This window comes from Monodelphis domestica, chromosome 6, assembly GCF_027887165.1.
Source record: "Monodelphis domestica isolate mMonDom1 chromosome 6, mMonDom1.pri, whole genome shotgun sequence".
In the NCBI taxonomy this organism is placed as follows: domain Eukaryota; kingdom Metazoa; phylum Chordata; class Mammalia; order Didelphimorphia; family Didelphidae; genus Monodelphis; species Monodelphis domestica.
Genome location: NC_077232.1, coordinates 134,580,885 through 134,601,616, shown reverse-complemented (window position 1 = coordinate 134,601,616; position 20,732 = coordinate 134,580,885).

Here is a 20,732-nt window from a genome sequence, read left to right as displayed (position 1 = left end):
GAATTCAATCTGCTAGTCAGTATTTGGATCCGGAGAATGAACCCCAGAGCTTGTGCCACAAATATATCACACTAAGATAGCTTTCATTTAAATTTTATGATTCAAGGATTATGCTGTGTTAACATCAAGCAGTTTGAAGACAAACATATAGATTTAATTATGTTATCATAATCTTGAGCAGTCGAATAATTTCAAATCTATATGATAGCCATAGGATAAATGTGAGTCTTTGCTCCCTGGTAGTCCCATATTCCCAAAAAACTTCACTTTGGAATCCTTGACCATTAGTTTTAGCATTTGCAAATTCAAAGCTGTAGGTAATGAATACAAATTACATATTAAAATATACAATAGATGAATGAAAGTAATAACTCCAAGTGAAGTTAGTCATTCATTCATGTAGTAAGGCCTTTAAATTATCATAGATCAAATATCACATGCATACACACCTACACTCAAAAGATTCAATCACCACGAAGTTCTTTACTTTCCTTTATGACTTTTCTAAACAGATAAAATACAGAAAAAATATAAGCTAAAATGACCATGTAATGATTTTATCAATAAACATAGGCTATGCCCACTAATGGCAAAAGGGGAGGGGTATTAAATAGCCTGGAAAAAGTCATCAAGTAGTAATAGTTCACTAAGCATCTCATTATATGATACAAATTATGGGAATAGTGTAGTAGTGTGCTGATTTTCTACTTTCTCCAGCAATAGAGGAATATTCTATTCACTAATATTTACATGAAAATATCTATCTGTTCCCTATTGATATTAGTAGTTCTCATCCCCAAAAAGGGAACCATTTTCACAGAGGAGGAGGAAGAATAAAGTAAGCCAAAGGTTAAAATCACCACCACAACAACTAACAAACAATGAGCTGTCCCATTTTTTTAAACCATGGAATGTGCTGTGCTCTTTAGTTTAGAAATTCATTCTCCTATAAAAGAATGTTTTTAGGTGCTAGAGGACTAACTAGTGTTAAAATGGAAATGCATTTTGAGTGTACCATAAAGGCAAAAAACAGGGATACTTTTAGCCAAAAAAAAGAGCATTAGTATTCATATAAAGTATCATAAAGATGGACCATAGTATAAACACTGCATGAGTTATATTTAATGTGTATATTTGTGAGGGGAGGGTGTAACAATACATTTATACTCTTCTCAGAGCACCAATAATATGAAGTTAAATCTTCTAGAAACCTAATCTTCTTTAGACATTTTCCATAGGAGAAAATTTGCATTTGTAGTTTAACCTACTTAAAGGCTTCTCAGAAATCCATTTAATTCACTTACTGAAGGTACTTCTCTTTTTTCCCTTATATTATGGTTTGAAGTCAGTTTCCATGGAAACCTCTCCATCAGGCAAGAATTTTTAAGAGATTTTTTTTAACCTAGAATAGAGGAGACTTGAATGTCTCTCCTCTTCTGCTCCAGTAAATGCTTTAATAATGTCAACACCTCTTCTTTATAGGTCCCTAATTTGAATGTGACTGTAGGGGGACAGGGGGGTCAGGCACAAGAAAATTTCACAAGATGGTTCTTTGATGGTTTGAATACATCTCATTTTCAGGAAAAAATAGCTAGCCACAACATTTAAAAAATCAAGTGCTATTGGAATTTATATAATCCTTGACTATTTCTGGTAGAGAGTAGTGGGACAATGAAACTTATAGAGCATATAACTTTAAATTAGGGTTGAGAACAATTGAGAGACAAGGAACATTTCCTTGCATATACGAAGCATTCAAAAATGTTTGTTGATGATAATGATGACAGAGGAGAATAGAGGTGCTTTTATCTTCACTGTTTGTGTGGGATGTATAATGTTTCTGAACTGAACAATGTACTATCCAGAACTATTAAACTGTCACCTTTCATTGCATCAGCCAACTCTCCTATGTTTGAAAGACAAAAAAAAAAGTATTTCACTACAACTACCTGACCATGTTATACAGAAAAGGCTAGTCTTTCTGTTATTAGTAAGGCATTTCAGTTAGGTCCAACTATTCATGACCACATTTGGAGTTTTCTTGGGAAAAGATATTGGAGCAGTTTGCAATTCCCTTCTCCAGTTCATTTTAAATATGAGGAAACTGAGGCAAAAAGTGACTTCTTTCCCCCCCCTCAGGGTAATAGAGCTAGTAAATGTCTGATACTAGATTTTTATTGAGGTTTTCTTGATGCCAAGTCTCTCTCTCTCTCTCTCTCTCTCTCTCTCTCTCTCTCTCTCTCTCTCTCTCTCTCTCTCTCTCTCTCTCTCTCTCTCTCTCTCTCTCTCTCTCTCTCTCTCCTCTCTCTCTCTTTCTCTCTTTCTCTCTCTCCCTCCCCTTCTTTTTGTAGCAAGGGAAGGTTAAAGTAGCAAGAGTTTGATTGACAGGCCTGGATTGCAAGAGCTACTGGGTCAGGATTCCAAACTGTTGAAAGGAGCAGTTTTCCAACTATCAGTCTGGAGCTGAAAGTGAAGTCTGTAAAGTGAAGATCTGATCTCTCCTGGACACTGCTGGATAGCTTGCAAGTATCCTCTTTGAACACCATCAAACAAGGGTGAGAGGGAATTCTCCATTCCCTCTGGTAGACAGAGTGGAAAATTGGAGGAACCTCTCTTTCCTGGGTCATCTGAGGACTCAGCTGGATTCTTATATATGACCCCCCCAAGGACTCTCTGTGTATGAGAAATCTGATTCCCTGTTGAAATTACCCTTATGAAACTTAGTTTTAATTTAGTTTAGGGTAGTTAGATAGTGGGTTTAATAACTGGGATAAGTCAGATGCAAACCCTTCCTTTTATCCTCCCTTCCCTTTCCCTTCTTTGTTAATAAATTCATTTTATTTATTTGTGATTCTTCCCTTATGTATAACCTTCCTATCCCCTTTCTTAAAAACCACAATAACACTTTCCAATTCTACTGCCTCATTTCTTCTCTTTCTTATAAAAAACGCCCAAGTCTTATTATTCTTAATATTTTTCATCCCCTTATTTTTCCCCTTCAAGCTTTATTATTCTTCATGTTTGCAGTCCAACTAGTCAAAAATATGTTTATGTCTCTTGCCTTGATTTTCTGATATTGCTGTTCATTCACTTATTGTCTTCCTATATGACTTTTGGACCCACCATTTTATTGACAGGATTTTCTCCAAAATAACCACTGATCTATTAAGTGACCTTTTCAAAATTGTTACTTTTATTGATTCTGTAAAAGTTTTAAAAATACTTTCAATTACATCTAAAATAATTAACTTTTTTTGTTTCAAATTCTCTCATAGTACTACATTTCCTCACCTTATTCCTCCTTGGAAAGGCAAACAATTTATTCTTAAGATTACTGCTTTATAATTACTTGATTTGAGATCAAGTGCTATTAGGTCACCTCCATTCACATTTTTTTATTGATTTCCTTTATTTTTTTGACTTTTTTCTTCCAAATTGATTTTATTCTTTTTCTAGCTTTATAAAATACTTTTAGTGGTTTATCTGGCATAGCACTGAAATAGTATATTAATATAAGCATAATTGCCATCTTATTATATTGGTTTTATCTACCTATGAAAAATTTTTTATTTTTGCATTTAGTAAGGTCTGAGTATTTGTGTAAAAAAGTATTTTGTCATTGTGTTCATAGATTTCCTGGGTTTGTCTTCACAGATAGACCCTTAAGCATTTTATATTGTCCACAGTTATTTTAAATGAAATTTCTTCTTATATTTCTTGCTGCTGTACTTTTTTGGTAATATATAGAAATGCTAATGATTTGTATGGCCTACCTTTATATTCTACAACTTTACTGAAATTGATAATTATTTCAAATAGTTTTTTAGTTGATTCTCATGGATTCTCTAATTATACTACCATATCATATACAAAGAATGATAGATTTGTTTCTTCATTATTTAATTACATTATTTTTCCTTCTATTGATAGCTAGCATATCTAGTAAAATATTGAAGAATAGTGGTGATAATTGGCATCTTTGCTTTATCCTGAAAATCAATAAGATGTTTGCTATTTTTCATTATGATATGGTCAATTGTGCTAGTAGTTTTCCTAATACTGAGTTAGCTCTGCAATCCTAGTATAATTCCCACAAGATTATGATCCATGAACTTCAAGATACATAGTTATAATCTCTTTTCTAGTGTTTTTATTTTCAGAAGTATTAATTAGGGCAATTGGCCTACTAGCTCCTTTCTCTGTTTTTGTTCTTTTTGGTGTAGGCATTAACACCATAGTTGTGCTATAAAAGGAATTTGGTAGGAATTCCTTGCCTATTTTCCCAAAATACTTTATATACCATTGGAATTAATTGTTCTTTAAATTTTTGATAGAATTCACATATGAATCCATCTGGTTGTGGGAGATCAATGCCTATTACTCATTTATTTTCTAAGATAGATTGATAAGTATTTGATTTCTTTTATTTTTCAAGGGAATTTATATTTCTTAAAATATTTTCCATTTAAGTTAGATTATCATATTTATTAGCATATATTTGTGAAAATAGTTCCTAATGATAGACTTATTGTCCTTTTCATTAGGTAGTAAATTTATACTTTTCATTTTTCTTATTAGTAATTTGGTGAGCCTCTGCCTTTACTTCACATCTTTCCTCCATCTCTTTTCTATAATGTAAAACATATTTTGTGATATTCTCTCTCCCCTGTGCTATCATACTTATATTGACTTAAGGAAAATTAATTTTAATACTATATCACTGTGATGATTAAAATAGTGGGAGTCATAAACTGTTACAGATAAAAGAGTGGTTGGCTTAAATTGTGACCACAGAAAATATGGTTTCAAGAGAGTGTCTTGTTTTAAATCAAATATAAGGTGGTCGGCAGGGAAAAATTCCCAAATATTAAATATACCCAAGTCAGCTGGGTTTTATTGAGATTTTTATTAATACAAATGAGGAATTAATGAAAGAGAGAGAGAGAGAAAAAGGAAATAATGAGAAAAAGGGATAGACCAGCCTAGGCCAGCATGAGCCAGCCTAGACTGAAAACCCTAAGAGAGAGATCAGTCAGTCTTTTATCTACTCGCCACAAGATTTGTCCAAGCAAGATTCTAGTGTTCAGAGAGACACCAGCTGCCTCCTCTAATTCAGATTTTCCCAGATGAATCTCCAGAGACCTCCTTTTTGACCTCCTTTTAAAGGGAATTTTCTCCTATGTCACCTCCCCTAAGTTCTCACATCTACCAATCACAGTAGATGTTTTTCCAAAGACAGACAATTCTTAATTCACAGCTGAGTAGACTTAAACTTTTCGATTAAGTTCACACCTGAAAAAACCTCTGAGTAAGTTCTCACCTCTTTGCTCCTTGTAAATTCAAAAGTTGCCTGACTTAGCACCCTTTTGTATTACATCGAAAAATAGGCACAGCTTAAGAACTTTTGCCTTATTATAATTAAGGGTTTAAGTATTTTTCATTGTTCAGCAAGGAGTTTCTTCCCCTAAAGCATGCTTAAGTAGAGGTGGAGTAGAGGTTTCACATTCCTGATCTAAGTTCCTTCATTGTTTAAAATGGAGAATGGTCTTAACCAAATCTTATGAAATAGGGTCTGAGAATTTTTAAGATTCACATCACTTAATTATTATTATAATTTGTAATATCCTATTCTCTGTCAAAAAACTTCCTTCATGACGAACTTAAAGAAAAAACCTCTCCAAGTCCATTGTAGTTGAGGAATGTAATTACTCACTGCGGGAAGGCATCAACCTTGGCAGACATCCTCACTTTTATTTACTTTTTCTCTTGATTTTTTTTGCTGGTTATTTAAAAAATTTAATCATAGTAGGTATTATTCTTGTTCTCTTTCTTCTCTCTTCATTTCTCCTATAAATTCCCTCATTTTCTCTATATTTCCATATATGTCATTTCTAATAATGCAACATAATCCATGATATTCAACCTATTTATATCACAACCTATTTAGCCATTTCTCCCACTCATTGCATTTGTGTTATTTCCAGTTATTTTATCATTACAGACAAAACTTCCATGAATATGTTCAAACATATACAGCTTTTTACTCTCTTAATGATGCCCTGTAATGGAGTTTCTAAGTCAATGTGCATGACCAGCTTATAGATCTTAGTGTAGCTTGTTTTCTTGTTTTCTTTTAATGTATTGTTTTCTAAAAAAATTCACAGCTAATCAAGCAATGTGATATTGGACATTTTTCTCCATTTTTCCTTTAAGAATGTATTTTTTAATCACTTTAGCCCATCTGGTTCTCAGTTAACATACATTACTCGAACTATAACAAGATTTTTCCTGAGACAGAGAATACAATCTATTGTTAGGACCATACTCTTTCCAAAACCAAGAATTTTGGCCATACCATGTTGAACTTTTGTTTTAGTGTCATTACCTTTCAGGAAGGTAGGGTTACCCCATAATGAATGTTAAAGTAAGATTTATGTAGAATATTTATGCTCTCCAAGCCATTATGGTCTCAGAGGAAACTATATTTGGATTATGTATATTCTTAGACTTGGATCTATTACTAATTGATTATTTTATTATATTACTAATTTATTATTTATTATTATCTATTACTAATTTGGGGCCCTCCAAATATCTACTTTATTTCATGTATCATCTAAGGTTTAGTCATCTCTTGTGATTTATTTTTCTGTTTAGATTTATCTAGTTTTGAGAGGGGAAAATTAAAGTCCCCCACTATTATTATGTTGTTATTTTTTCCATCTGCATTTCATTTAGATATTCCTTTAAAAATCTGTGGGGCTATGGTGCTTGGTACATACAGATCCAATATTGATGATAATGCAGACACCCCTATTCATCTTTTTCACATAAGATAGCCCTTCTACCCAATCTCTTGCTAGTCAATTCTACTACCATTTCAGATCATTCCATTCCATTCACCTTGACCTCAAGCCTTCCCTCAATACATGCTCCTCCAAAATAGTCAGGTAATGATGCTATTCCTAGGGGCCATAGATGACATTTTCCTATACAGGAATCAAATAATCTGACCTTTTGGGTTGCTTATCATTAATCTTTCACTATCTTTTTATGTTTCTGATAGATCCGTTTTTCTGCTAAGTTGAGGGATTTCCCCCTCAAAATAGTTGAAACTCCTTTAGGTTGTTAAATATCTAGTCGTTACCGTGTATAATTATGCTCATATTTCCTAGATATGTTATGTTATACTTGGTTGTAAGCCTAGTTCTTTTTCTAAATTAAATGCTATATTATAGGTCTTCAATTCTTTTAAAGTTGTGACTTCTAGGCCTTGTGTTATTCTGACTATAGATCCACAGCTTTTTTCCCCACTTATTCTTGTTCTTTGTATTTTTTTTTCTCCTTAACCTGGTAGCTCTGAAACTTAGCAATGATGTTCTTGTGTATTTTGATCTTTGTGTCTCTTTCAAGTGTTGATTGGTGGAGCCTTTCAATTTTTAGTTTATCCTCTTATTGTAGAGTATCTAGGCAATATTCCTTGATCATTTTCTGCAATATGGTGTCTAAACTGTATTTTTCATCATATTTTTTAGACCCCAACTATTTTTATATTGTCTCTCTTTGATCTATTTTCCCTGTAAATTATTTTTGTAACAAGATGCTTCATATTCTCTTGTATTTTTTTCATTCTTTCAATTTGCTTTCTTATTTCTTCTTGTCTTAGGAAATTGTTAGTTTCCCTTTTTCTATTGCTAGTTTTTTATACATTATTTCCTTATATGAGTTTTCTGTTTGGGTGATATTTCTTTCCTATTTGTCTTCATTTTCCTTTATTGCTCATATCTTTCCCCTAATTTTTTTCTCTTTCACTTATTTTTTGAGATTTTGTTTCTTTTATTTTTTGATCCTCTGAAGAATATTTTTGAGCTTGTGGCCATTTTTTTTGGTATTTCTATGCTGTTAATAGTGTTTTTATTTTACTATTCTCTGAGCTTGAGCCATGATCCATCCTCTCAGTTTCTGTAATAGCTATAGTTAGGTTCTTTCACCTTTGCTTGTCAATCTTAACTTATTTGTTTATAAAACTTTAGTGGCCAGGCCAACAGATTTAATAATTTGCTTTTTACTAGACTCTCAGTGTTCATATTGTGCTGGAATATGTTACCTATATTTTCAATTTTTTTTTTGCTTTTTTTTTAAACTTAGATTCTATTTAGTTTTTTGAGTTTTTATAGTCCAGGGTCTGATGTAGTCCCAAAGCCCCTGCTAAAGTCCCAGTCCATGATTGACCTCAGGTGTTTTGACCAGAACCCACAGTTCTCCCACTACTACTCCAAGCAATCTGTTTCCCTCCATGGCAGCCAGAAGGGATTCTATTTTCCTGGGAGTGACTATAGCTGAAGGTTCCTTAGTCCCTTAGCAACCATTATAAAAATTAAAATTAATTTCAAATAATGAAATTATTATATCTTCAGAGATTTATTAATGATCATTAGAAGTAAAAGAATAAAAGAGATACAAAATAACAACCATGTGCCCATGGATCATTAGCCTGTTTAAACCCCACCCCCTTCCTGAACTTACCAACATCATCCTTGCCAGCAAGCCAAAAAAAGAGGTTGGGACCCTCTATGTCACTGCCTAATATCCCCTGTCTACAGGAAGTACATAATGATAGGAAGTCAGTGGGCTCCCAGTAAATAAAGTTCTTTTTTAGGGTAAAAGATTTTCAATTATACACCATACTCCCATATTTGTGCTCCTTTACTCCTCCTCTCACACTACCATAGTCCAGGACAGAGCAGGGATCCAGTTCATGTTCCTTAGGCCTCCAAAGTTTCTTGCTCAGAAGTAGGGGGGCAATCTCCTGCTCTTAGAGCCTGGCACCCACAGATTCTGTGGTGCCTACCTCTTCAATCAGCATCTGTGGGTTAGTGAGGGTCCCTGGAGGTGAGACAGCAACAGACACTGATACTCCCAGGGTCCTCTGACTGAAGATTCCAGTGGTATCCAGTATTCCAATGGCAGGCAAACAAGGTAAGGTTAATCCTATCCCCAAAGGTTACCTTGTTAATTCCATTCTGTTTGCTCTGTACTAACTCCAGAATCTACAGAGAATGAGATTGAGGTTAAAGAAGTCAGGAATCTAGTCCTCCCTAGTTTTCCTGGACTGTTTAGCTTCATTCAAGACTCCAATCTCTTTTTACGTCTTTTAGGTTTGATTCTGTGGAATTATTTTTGATTGTTTGTGGGGTAGGTAGATATTAGAAAAGTGAGAAAAACTGCACTCCCTACTCCATCACTTTCCCACAATGCAACCCTATTTTTTTATATAATTATTTAACAAAATTAATACTTAAATTATCTGAATGGAATTAGAAATTAGAGGATTAACTAAATGATCTTTGAAAATTTCATCTGAAAAATTTAAAATTGCATAAAAACTAATAAAAATGTCAATTTTACCTTAAAATAGAAATTTTATTGTTTAGCAGAATTATAACAGAGTTTTATAAAATTAATTTTCTGTGGCAAACAGAAAAATTAGCAACTTCTTATAGTAAACATATTATCTTATTGCTAGGACAGTAAAAAGGTATAGTAGGTATGAAAAAAATACCAATAATAAGAAATATTAAAAATATACTTAACTCTTTCCCTAGTTATTTGTGGAAGCTATGTGTAATTGCACAAAGGTCTTTTGAAGATATTATCTCTTTTAGTCTAAATAACGACTGGTTTACTTCAAAGTCAGGTAAGTTTAAATTCAAGCCCTGTCTCTGGAACATATTAAAATGAATGGAATTCTGGGATTACTCTGTGCCCTGAGGAATTCATTAAACTTCCGGATTGCAAAGACAATATTAACTGTATTGTTTTGTTTCTTTATTCATTTGGGGGTGCCCAGCATCAATGGCATATAATATACCATACACATGAATGATTCTATAACTTTTTTCTTCTTCTTTTGAATGGGTAGGAAAGGTAATAAAATGCTTTCTGTCTCCCTTGTTTAAATAGTGTGTTCTTTGATCCAGTACTCAGTATTTCATTATTGAGTCTACATTTGAGCCCATGTCTTTGGTTTTTCTTTTTTGGTCTTCCCTGAACTGATTATTTTATGATCCTTCACATATTATCTTGAAATGGTATTTATTATTTAACCAATTTTTATATTTAATTGAAATATTTCTATACACAAATACATGGTATTTTTTTGTTAAGGATTCATGAAGTATTATTTTTTATTTCGAGATAGGTATTTATTTATTGTATGGACTGGGTAATGGGGATTAAGGGACTTACCCAGGGTCACACAATTAAGAAGTGTATGAAATCAAATTTGAACTCAGGACTTTCAGTTTCCAGGTCTGGCACTCTATCCACTGGAAACACCTACTTGCCCCCAAGATAAGTTCCTCTAGATTGTCCTGGGTCATTGCATTGCTGCTAGTAAAAAAGTCTATTACATTCGATTTTGCCAAATGTATCAGTCACTGTGTACAATGTTTTCCTGGTTCTGTTCCTTTTGCTCTGCATCAATTCCTTGAAACTTTCCAGTTCATATAGAAATCTTTCAGTTAATCATTCCTTCTACCACAATAGTATTCCATTACCATCAGATACCACAATTTGTTCAGATATTCCCCAATTGATGGGCATCCCCTCATTTTCCAATTTTTTGACACCACAAAATGAGGCTATAAATATTATTGTACAAACATTTTTCCCTATGGTCTTTTTGGGGTATAAATCGAGCATTGGTATGGCTGGATCAAAGCTGGAAATCTTTTAAAGACCTTTGCGCATAACTCCAAATTGTCTTCCAGAATGGTTGGACCAATTCACAACTCCATTAGCAATGTATTAGTGTCCCAATTTTGCCATATCCTTCCAGCATTTATAATTTTTCATTGTTTCCTTATTGGTCAGTTAGCTAGGTGTGAGGTGATACCTCAATGTTGTTTTAATTTGTATTCCTCTAATCCAGAAGGATTTAGAACATTTTTTTTTCATGTATTTATTGATAGTTTTGATTTCTTCATGTGAAAAGTACCTATTCATGCCCTTTGGCCATTTGTCAATTAGGGAATGGCTTGCTTTTTTTCTAAATTTGACATAGTTCCATATATATTTGGGAAATTAAACCTTTGTCAGAGAGTTTGGACTGTTTGTTTTAAAAAAAGTTTTCCCAGTTTGTTGCTTTCTTTCTAATTTTGGTTTTGCTTGTACAAGATTCATGAAGTATTAAGAAGTATGTCTGCTCATTAAGACTTCTATTTAGAAGAAACCATAAACCATTTTTAGCTCAAAATTCTTTAGCAATTAGTTCAATTCTGTTTTCTGTTTTGATTATATATTTTTTAGATTTCTCCAGAACTATGAGAGGGACATTCTTAAGTTAGTATATCAGTTTCCATTTCTTCATATTAACTTGGCTATTTTCCTTTATTATTTTAAATACTAGTTCATTTGGAATATAGTAGTTTAATATAATTAATGGTGTGTCTATAGTTCCTTTCAGAGAAATTCAGCTAAACCTTTTATGATTAAAATGAAGAAAAATACAATCACTCATTCATTTGTTAATTATTTTCTCCTAAAAATGATTAAGTAATATTAAAAAAGAGGTAGGTAGCTGACAAAATTATATTGGTTAATTAGAAAATGTATGTAGTTAGATGGTATATATCTCTGTGCTATATTGAAGAATCAATTAAGTTGAGGTCTATCAGTGGCCCACGATAGAAGAAAATATTTAGTAGTTTTCACTAGAAGTATGAATTTAAGAATATTTTTAGAGAAAGTAATTCTGTTTTTTTCTTTTGCTTCCTATTGGATAATTGAACATGAGGGGATTCTCTTGAAAAATCAAATCTCAGAACATAAATATAATGATAAGTATTATAGTATATGTACACTTAACCATTAGGTAATATTGATGGAAAGTTGCTGGGGAGTCTCGTTTCAATGTGGTGATTCATGCAGGTCCTGGTGGTTAGGAATCTGTAGTGCTATGTTTTGTATATTCATATTTACCAAGGACTTTGCAATATTTTACCCCTCATTATGGTCTATATGTAGAGATGAGAGTGACTGAATAGTGAGGGTAGATTGCTTTATGGATATATCTAAAAAGAACTTATTTTTGAGCCCCCGTCTGCTGGTGAAAACTTGCCAACTTTCTAGTCTTATTGTTTTTTAATGAGTTGAATCCCATGACCTTGAAAAAATGGTTGTCTTCAGAAGCAGGTAAGTATGATTGGATGTCTTCTGAATTGTTTTTTCAGCACAGAATTTGCACAGAAATAAGGACATAGTAACTACAGAACAATTTAAAGTAAACATATAATACATCCAATATATGGAGCTACTCCTGATATTCTCTCATATCCCAGCAATACCCCAAACATACTATAAGTCTGAACATAGAAGTTCTAGATCAAAACATCTATTTCTTTTGTGTTGTCTTTCTTTGCACAGGAAAAGTAATGAGTTACCACACAGTCTCTACAAGATATTTCACTTGTAGTTACACAGGTAGTAAGCAAAATAGGAATTTTAGGAGACTTTTTGACCTTGGGTTCATATTATAGGATCGTGTTACTCAGACTCCAATCAAACTAGAACTCAGGAGGATTGCTACTTCCCTTGGTTTTGGTGGTCTAATTACTGATGGCCATTATGCCATGTGTGGCATTGACTAAAATGTCATGAATCAAGAGGAATAGACTCAAAAGTCAATCTGGTCAGGGAGTAATGTTCCTTATGTTCAGGGATCCCTCATGGCATGGTTTCACCTCAAAATCCTCTCTAGCTATTTCTGAGGAACCTCTTGAGTACCTGTTGCTACCTTCAGTCAAATCTTCACTGTTCTTCCTTGTAACAAGGCCCAGAAGGACAGAAAGAGGGAGAAACAATGCCTGAATAGTGTTTTATATTTTTGATATACACATATTATTAGAATTTTATATCTTGATCACCAAAAGGGCATACTTACAATGGATCCTTAAAAGAGTTTTTAATTAAACTGAATTTTTTTATATTGCCATATTGAGAAGTAATAAGTTTAATTATGTGTTCATATTTTGAAGATGAATAAATAATCAGAGAGTAGTCAAGTAACTTGTAAATGACTGAGTTTGGAGAAAATCCTGGTGTTCTGTCTCAAAGTCTTCTGCTCTTTAGAGAATATGGAAGATTATAGTCTTTCTGAAGTCAATATTTATTTTCTTAAACTGTCAAAAGTTTCTCACTACTATCTAAAATTACAGTTTCAGTGTAGGAGTAAGAAGGGAATTTTATAAATAATTTACAAACTGAAAAACAGCCTGGTCCATTAGGTTCTATGATATTAATCTCAACATCACAATACTTAATTCTATAATTAAAACTATACAAACAAATAAACAACAAACCAAACTATATGTACTATCTTACTATGATCATTAGCCTCAATCTCATAAAAAGAAACTTAGACATCACCCAGTCCAACTCTAATTTTACAGATGAGGAAAAAAAAGGTGCTAAGTGACTCAGTGACATACCTAAGGTGACATAATAAGTAGCAATTTGGGGATAGACTCAAGGACCTCTAATTGCACTCTTTATACTGTTCCATATTGCCTTCTTTCTATAATCATAGGTATTAATAATGACAAGATGGATTTAGGATCTAGAACAAAGGAGACTTGATAATAGGGAAGTTGGTGTTAATATTTTTGACACTATTAACTGAGCAACAGAGATAAATTCTTTCTGCCTATTTGCTACTTTTCCACTAATTTTATATTGATCATATCCTTATGTTAAGTTTCTTTCTCTGCTAGATGACCACATGATCAGTCAGACCCTAGGAGAACATAAAAATGCTGTTATGCTCTTTCAGATCCCTGATCTTTCTTGCTATTTAAGATGACAGACCCTGGACCACAGAATAAAGCCATGATGTTTTCCAGTAGGTGTTTTATCTTTCCTGGAACAGAGAAACTACTGTGGATCAGCAAGTGATAGCTAGAGGTCAGGGTCATTAGTTTCTGGTAAACACTTTTGAAAATCCAGAAAAGCTACAGAATTTCCTTCAGTCCTCAGTGCCAGTCATTCCATAGATGGAAACAACAAAAATCAATCCTCAAAAGGTCAAGTACATAGCTCATTGCCTATATTTCTTTACTAAAAGCTGCTTCTAAAAGAGAAATCTTCCACTGGTCATTTGTTGCCCTCCAAGAGAAGAGCATTATCTGCAAATCACATCCCTTTAGCACAACATTTCCCTTTAGATCTCAACCAAGTCTTTTCTCCCTCTTAGTGAGCTAATTAGTTATGGATTCTAGAGGCAATGCTTTCCTCCATTTGATATTTCTTAACTTGTCTTAGCTAAAGACTAATTTGTTGGTTCTGCCTCACAGTTAAAATTTGATGGCTTACTGAGGCAAGATCTTTTTTCTGGGACTGTATTTTCTTTATTTTTTACCTTTGAAGGGAAGCTATTTCTGTTTCCTTAAGTCATTAAAAGTAATTATAACACCAAACAAGATTGACTTCATATATTTTATCTGCTTTATGAATGAAATCCATTCCCCTCAAACAAAACTATACTGAATTCCATATTTCCATTATTTATGTTCTATAATGTAAAGAGACATATAGAAAGCATAATTTTCATAAACAAATTATGGTTGTGATCATGTAAATGATATTTTACAAGTTGTATTCAGTAGAAGTCAATAAATAGAAAGCAAGGTATGGAGAAAGCAAGAAGAAAGAAATATCTGCATTATTTTGTGTTTCCTATTAATGCTTTCTTGGTTCCTGAATAATGCTAAGAATTTGTTCTATCACTAATAAAATTAAATGGTTCATATTAAAAAATGCTGTCATATCAGTGATGTATTTCAACTTGGAAGAATGATTACAATAATTTTCTTTCTTCAGTCTTGTAGCAGGACCTTCACTTCCAAACATATGAAAAATGCATTTCTCTTAAATGAGAAAAAAAACCCATCATTTTGATTCATTTTCAAACCCATGATCAAATTATATAGTTACAATAAAATGGCCAAGATAAAATGAAGGAGATTGCACAATAGCAGGGGAAAGGAATGAATGTTTGCATAGTATCATAAAGGCAGGGCATATAGATTTAATCTCAGGTGTCATTTGTTCTCAGAATTATGAGAAAAGTTAAAAACTAGGACTTCTTCCCATGAGTAACGTGAGTCTAGTTCAGCTATGGCAAGCCTTTAAAGACCAAGTGTTCAAACTCCAACCTTCACAGCATATGTGAGCCCCCTGCCTCATCCCAGACAGATGAGGGAGAAAGCAGTACCATTTGGTTGGTAGGCAGAGGGTGGGTGGGTCATGTGAGAAATGTCCTCAGGTGTGCACGGAGAGGGGGAAGGGAACAGCCATCTTTGGCACATTTGCCATCAGTTTGCCATCACATATTTAGTTGAATGAAATAGGAACAGCAAGAATATTGGAAGACAATGAGGTGAACACAATTTATGAAATTGAAGAGTACAAATCACAGAAACTATCCTCTTCCACATATGCCATTCTCAAAACTCCTTCATGCCAACAGTATTATCATTATATATTTATAGAATTACACATTTTATGGATATTTCCCTAACTCTATGGATATACTGTCTATTAATATAAGTAATCCTACAAGTGACACAGATTGTAATATATTCATGCCTGCCTACCCACCCTGGGAAAACTTGTATCTATAATGTGCCATAAATCCTCTTCAGAAGACACATCCAAAATTCTACAGACCTTCCTCTCAATAATTATTTTCTTTTCCTATATTTTATGTAGATTTATACATATACAAATATAATAATACGCAATATAGTTTCTTTGTGTGAGTATTATATATAGCATATGTACATATACATGTATACATGTAGTAAATATTTGTGTATTTATGTGTGCTCCAGCCCATTTTTGTATAGTATATGAGCTAAGAATTGTTTGAATTAATTTTTTACAAATTTAAATGAAATTTTACTGTATTTAAATTGGAAAAAAAGCATTTTTAGTTTGTGGGCTAAATAAAAACAGCTATATTTAATATTCTAACTGTAGTTTGTATAGTTTTCCAGATAAGGAACTCTGTGAAACCAATGCAAGTCTTTATAATTTAAAGCCTTAGAGCATTGACTATTAACACAAAAGTGATTTGCTCAGGGTCACATAGCCAATATGTATGAGAAGTGAGCTTTGAACTTAGACCTTAATCACTATCAGTGGTAGCAAACAACATCTATATACTAAGAGCTGGTTCGAAAGTAGTATAAGAAGCTATAGGCCCAGTAAATCTATCTTATCAGACAGGCTAACCAGCTTCAGGGTTTATCTCTGCAGCAGACCTCAAATTCATTGGTGAGTTGGGGGGGATTGTCTACCCTAAGTATGCAAAAACCCCCCTTGTAGAATGGGTGAATAAGAAGATGGCCATGAAGACCAGTGAAACAGGCATTGTTGTGCACCTAGAGTTTGGTCATAAATCTAAGACTCCAAAGTCATCTACTTCATTCCTGGCCATTGCCCTTCATCTTAACAGCCCTGCCACTGGACTCTGATAGATTATGGAAGAGAGAATAATGCTGATAATTTGTTCAACTCTGCCTCACTTAAATTCAATTCACAGGCAAGTCAAGACCTCTCCCTCATAATGTCATTGGTCCTCTTCAAAAATTAAGGTCAAACAACAACAATTCCTCATCTGTAAAATAATCTAGAGAAGGAAATGACAAATAACTCCAATACTTTGTCAAGAAAACCACAAATGGGGTCACAAAAAGCTGGACATCAGTAAAACAAATGAGCAACAAAAATTTAGCATTTTATGTTAAGCAAAATTGATTCCAGCCCCCAGAGTCAACTTTTGAGCAATAATATTCATCCTGTTGGGCCATGTAGTGGCAAATTACAGAACATAATAATCTCAGAAGCATAAAATGAAAATAATAAAAAGGGAAATTGAAGGACACATAGTGTCTATAGTAAGCTTTAACATAATACCAAAGATAACTCATATATAAGAATTGGCATTAAATATATCATGCATAAAAGAAAGGGAGATAATAAAGTTTGCAAAGTATAGATCAGTGGACTTGACTTTGATTCTTCATAAAACATAAGAACTTATTAAAGTAATCATTAGTAAAAATCTATAGCAGGAGTGGTAATATCAAAAGTCAATAACATTTCATAAATAACAGCTCATGACTCACAAACCTCCTTTCCTTTTTTGTTAGATTTAGTAGACTGTTATTTTTGTGGAATGCTATAGATGTAATTTACCTAGATTTCTACAAAGCCTTTGAGAACAACTTTTTGTATCCCTTGTGGAAAAAAATGGGAGATATGACCTATATAGCAATGTATTTTAAAACTAGTTTGGAATCATTTTATTAAAATTTTAATATTAATTTTAATGAATATCTTATGTAGTATTGCAGGAATCTATAATGGGTAGTGCAATGATTAACTCTTTAAGCAATGACTTGGATCAATCAGAACTGAGAGTGAAATCCAACACATCATAACAATTAATTATATGCTTTCTTATAACACTTAAATTTATCATAGTCTTCCCTTTTTTTAAAAATTTTTTTCTAAAACCCTTACCTTCCGTCTTGGAGTCAATACTGTGTATTGGCTCCAAGGCAGAAGAGTGGTAAGGGCTAGGCAATGGGGGTCAAGTGACTTGCCCAGGGTTACCCAGCTGGGAAATGTCTGAGGCCAGATTTGAACCTAGGACCTCCCATCTCTAGGGCTAGATTTCAATCCACTGAGCTACCCAGCTGCCCCTAGTCTTCCCTTTTTTAAAGTCAATATAAATGGAAGTGACCCATAGCAATTAGAAAAGCTTTATGTACAGAACAAGTGCTGAATAAACATTTTGGAATCCTTATTGCATTAAATTCGAGGCCTATTTTTCTCTTTTTTCATATTTTTTCACTTGGTTACCTCATTAGCGACCTTGACTTTGATTGATATCTCTATGCAAATAACACCTAAATCTATATACCCATTCCTACTAGCAAATAGGTAGTACATAGGATAAGAAAGAACACTGGACTTGATGTTAGGAAAATCCAAGTTCAAATCTTGCTTATAATACTTATTATGTGTGTGACACTGGGTAATTCAGCTAAATCTCAACCTCAGGTTCATCATCTGTAAAATGTCCAAAATAGCACCTAACTTACAAAGTTGTTGTGAGGATCAAATGAAATACCATATGTATAGTGCTTTATAAAACATAGGAGGTATGGTTGAGGTATGGTGTTCAGAAGTGGGGAATTTGATTAGAAAAGGCAAGAGAGTTCTTGATGATCTTTGTATTGCAGTAGAGGAAAATTACTCATAGTGTGGGAATGATAGCTAAGAAGGCATGTTGTGGGTCAAGGAAGTAACAGGAATGATAATCAAGATCACAGAACAATTCAATGATATTTTCTAGGAACTGAAGTGCTGTTGATTTGTTTATTGCTGGCAGAGCTAAAGGTGGAAAGTGGATGGAAGTAATGGAAGAATTTATATGTAAATTAAATGTCATAAAGATAGCCTGGGTTTTGAAGGTGTTAATGGTATCAAGGTCAGGTTAAAAACTAGAACAAAAAAACTAGGTAAACAATTGATATTTTGGAGATATTTCAAATTATATGTATTACATATGTATATTTTTAATTCCTCATTATTGTGTCCCCCTAAAATTCATTCCTTTTCTGAATTTCCTGATTTCTGTCAAGACATCCTCCTCCTCAAATGCTTGAAGATTTTTAACTTCACAGTTATCATTGTTTCTTTATTCTTGTTCAATTCAAATACCCAATCTAATTAAAATTTTCCCATTTCTACTTCCACAGCATTCATTGCATCCAACATCTTCTATCTAACCATGTAGACACAACCTTGATTTAGACCAGTGATGGATAACCTTGTAGAGACTTATTGCCATGCTTTGCCCCTTTAGAGACATGTGCTGTGATGTGACCCTCTCCCCTTGCCACATTACCCCATATGGGGGAGGAAGAAAGTGCTCCCACTGGGCTCCTGGGCAGAGGGTCCAATGCTCTCAGGGTTAGGGTCAGGGCTAGAAACTAATTTAGATTAGGGTTAGATTTAGAAAAAAATATTTAGGATTAGTATTAGGGTTAGAAATGAATTTAGGAATAAATTTAGGGAGGAGAGTGGCCCAAGTGCTCTGCTGACTTCTAGTTCTGCCACCTGTGACCTACCTACCTTATCCCAGACAGGAGATAGTATAAGCTCTTCCATTGGGCTGATGGCTAGAGGGACCAGTCAAGTGAAAAATTTGTCCTCAGGCTGGTGGAAAGGGAGAAGGGACCAGCTTGGCCTGAGTCCTTCTGTCATTCCAATAATGAACTCTGGTGGGCAATCAGTGCAGGCCCAAAGAGAAGTCTCTGAGTGTCATGGGTTTAAACCTTTACCACCTCTCATCTGAATTATTTCAATAGCCTTCTAATATATCCCTTTGCTTCTAACCCTATCTCCCCTTTCCCCCTACGGATCCCCATTTAAGTTTTATAGCAATTTTCCTTGAACACGAATCTTACCATGTCACCACTCTATCAAAACTTTAGTTGATTCCTCTTTTCTCGAGGATCAAACAAATTCCTCTGCTTACTTTTTAAAGTCTTTTACAATCTGACCCCAACTCATTTTTCTTATGTCATACATTATTTCTCTCCAAGATTCTTTGATTCAGCCAATCAGTGATCGTTCTTTTTCTCACACATACAACTCTGTTTCCAATTATGTACCTTTATAATGGACCTTCTCCCTACCTAGAGCTTAGCACAGTGCTTGGCATATGGCAAATGAATGTGGACTGGCAGGAATTCATTTCACCCCCACGTCACATAATTTCTTTCAGATTCAGTACAAGCACCACTTTCTAAGTAAAATCTTTCCCAATCTTCCCAATTGTTCATGTCATACTTACCTGACTTTTGTATTTCTTCTCTTTCTATAGCTTCTATATTTCATTATATTTGGGGCTTGTTTCCCCTGTGAGAATTTAAGGTACTTGAGAATAGGAATTATTTATTTTTGTAATCATATATCTAGCTCTGAACACATAGTAAGCACTTACTAGAAACTCTGATTTTTATGTATGTATGTATATATGTAATATTTTAACACCAGAAATTTGTCTAACAACTGAGGCAGAGCTCTGAGCCAATACTATTTATTAGAGGGACCTGCCCTCCTCTAACAAATAGGATCCCAGATATTCCTCATCGTCTGAGACCCCTGCCATCTCCAAAGTACAGCTTCTATTCCTTTCAGTACTGAGTCCCATCCTTTCATGCCTACTTAGTCCAGGCATCAGTGAGTATTCTTACTGGTGGGCTTCAAATTCTTGATATGCCCCTTTTTCATGTGGCTATCAAAGAGTAGGTGGACAAATAGCAATTTTCTCATCCACCCCATCTTTTTGCCATCTACTTTATCAACAGGTCCATTTCAACAGTCCCACTGTAGTTTCCTGTTTAGGTGGCTCAGCTTGTTTAATAAGGGAGACAAGGGAAGCAATACAGGTAGAAGGACTTTTTCCATATTAAAATATCATGGGACTTTCCACTGGTGTTTGTGACATCTGGGTGGAGGCCCTTCTTCTAGCCATGTTGATTCCCTTCAAGTCATGTTGATTAAACTCTGTTACAGAAGTTTCAATAGTCATTAAACCTTGAATTATACCTAGAACTAGAACTAGCAAATTATGATTACTGTCTGTTAATAAG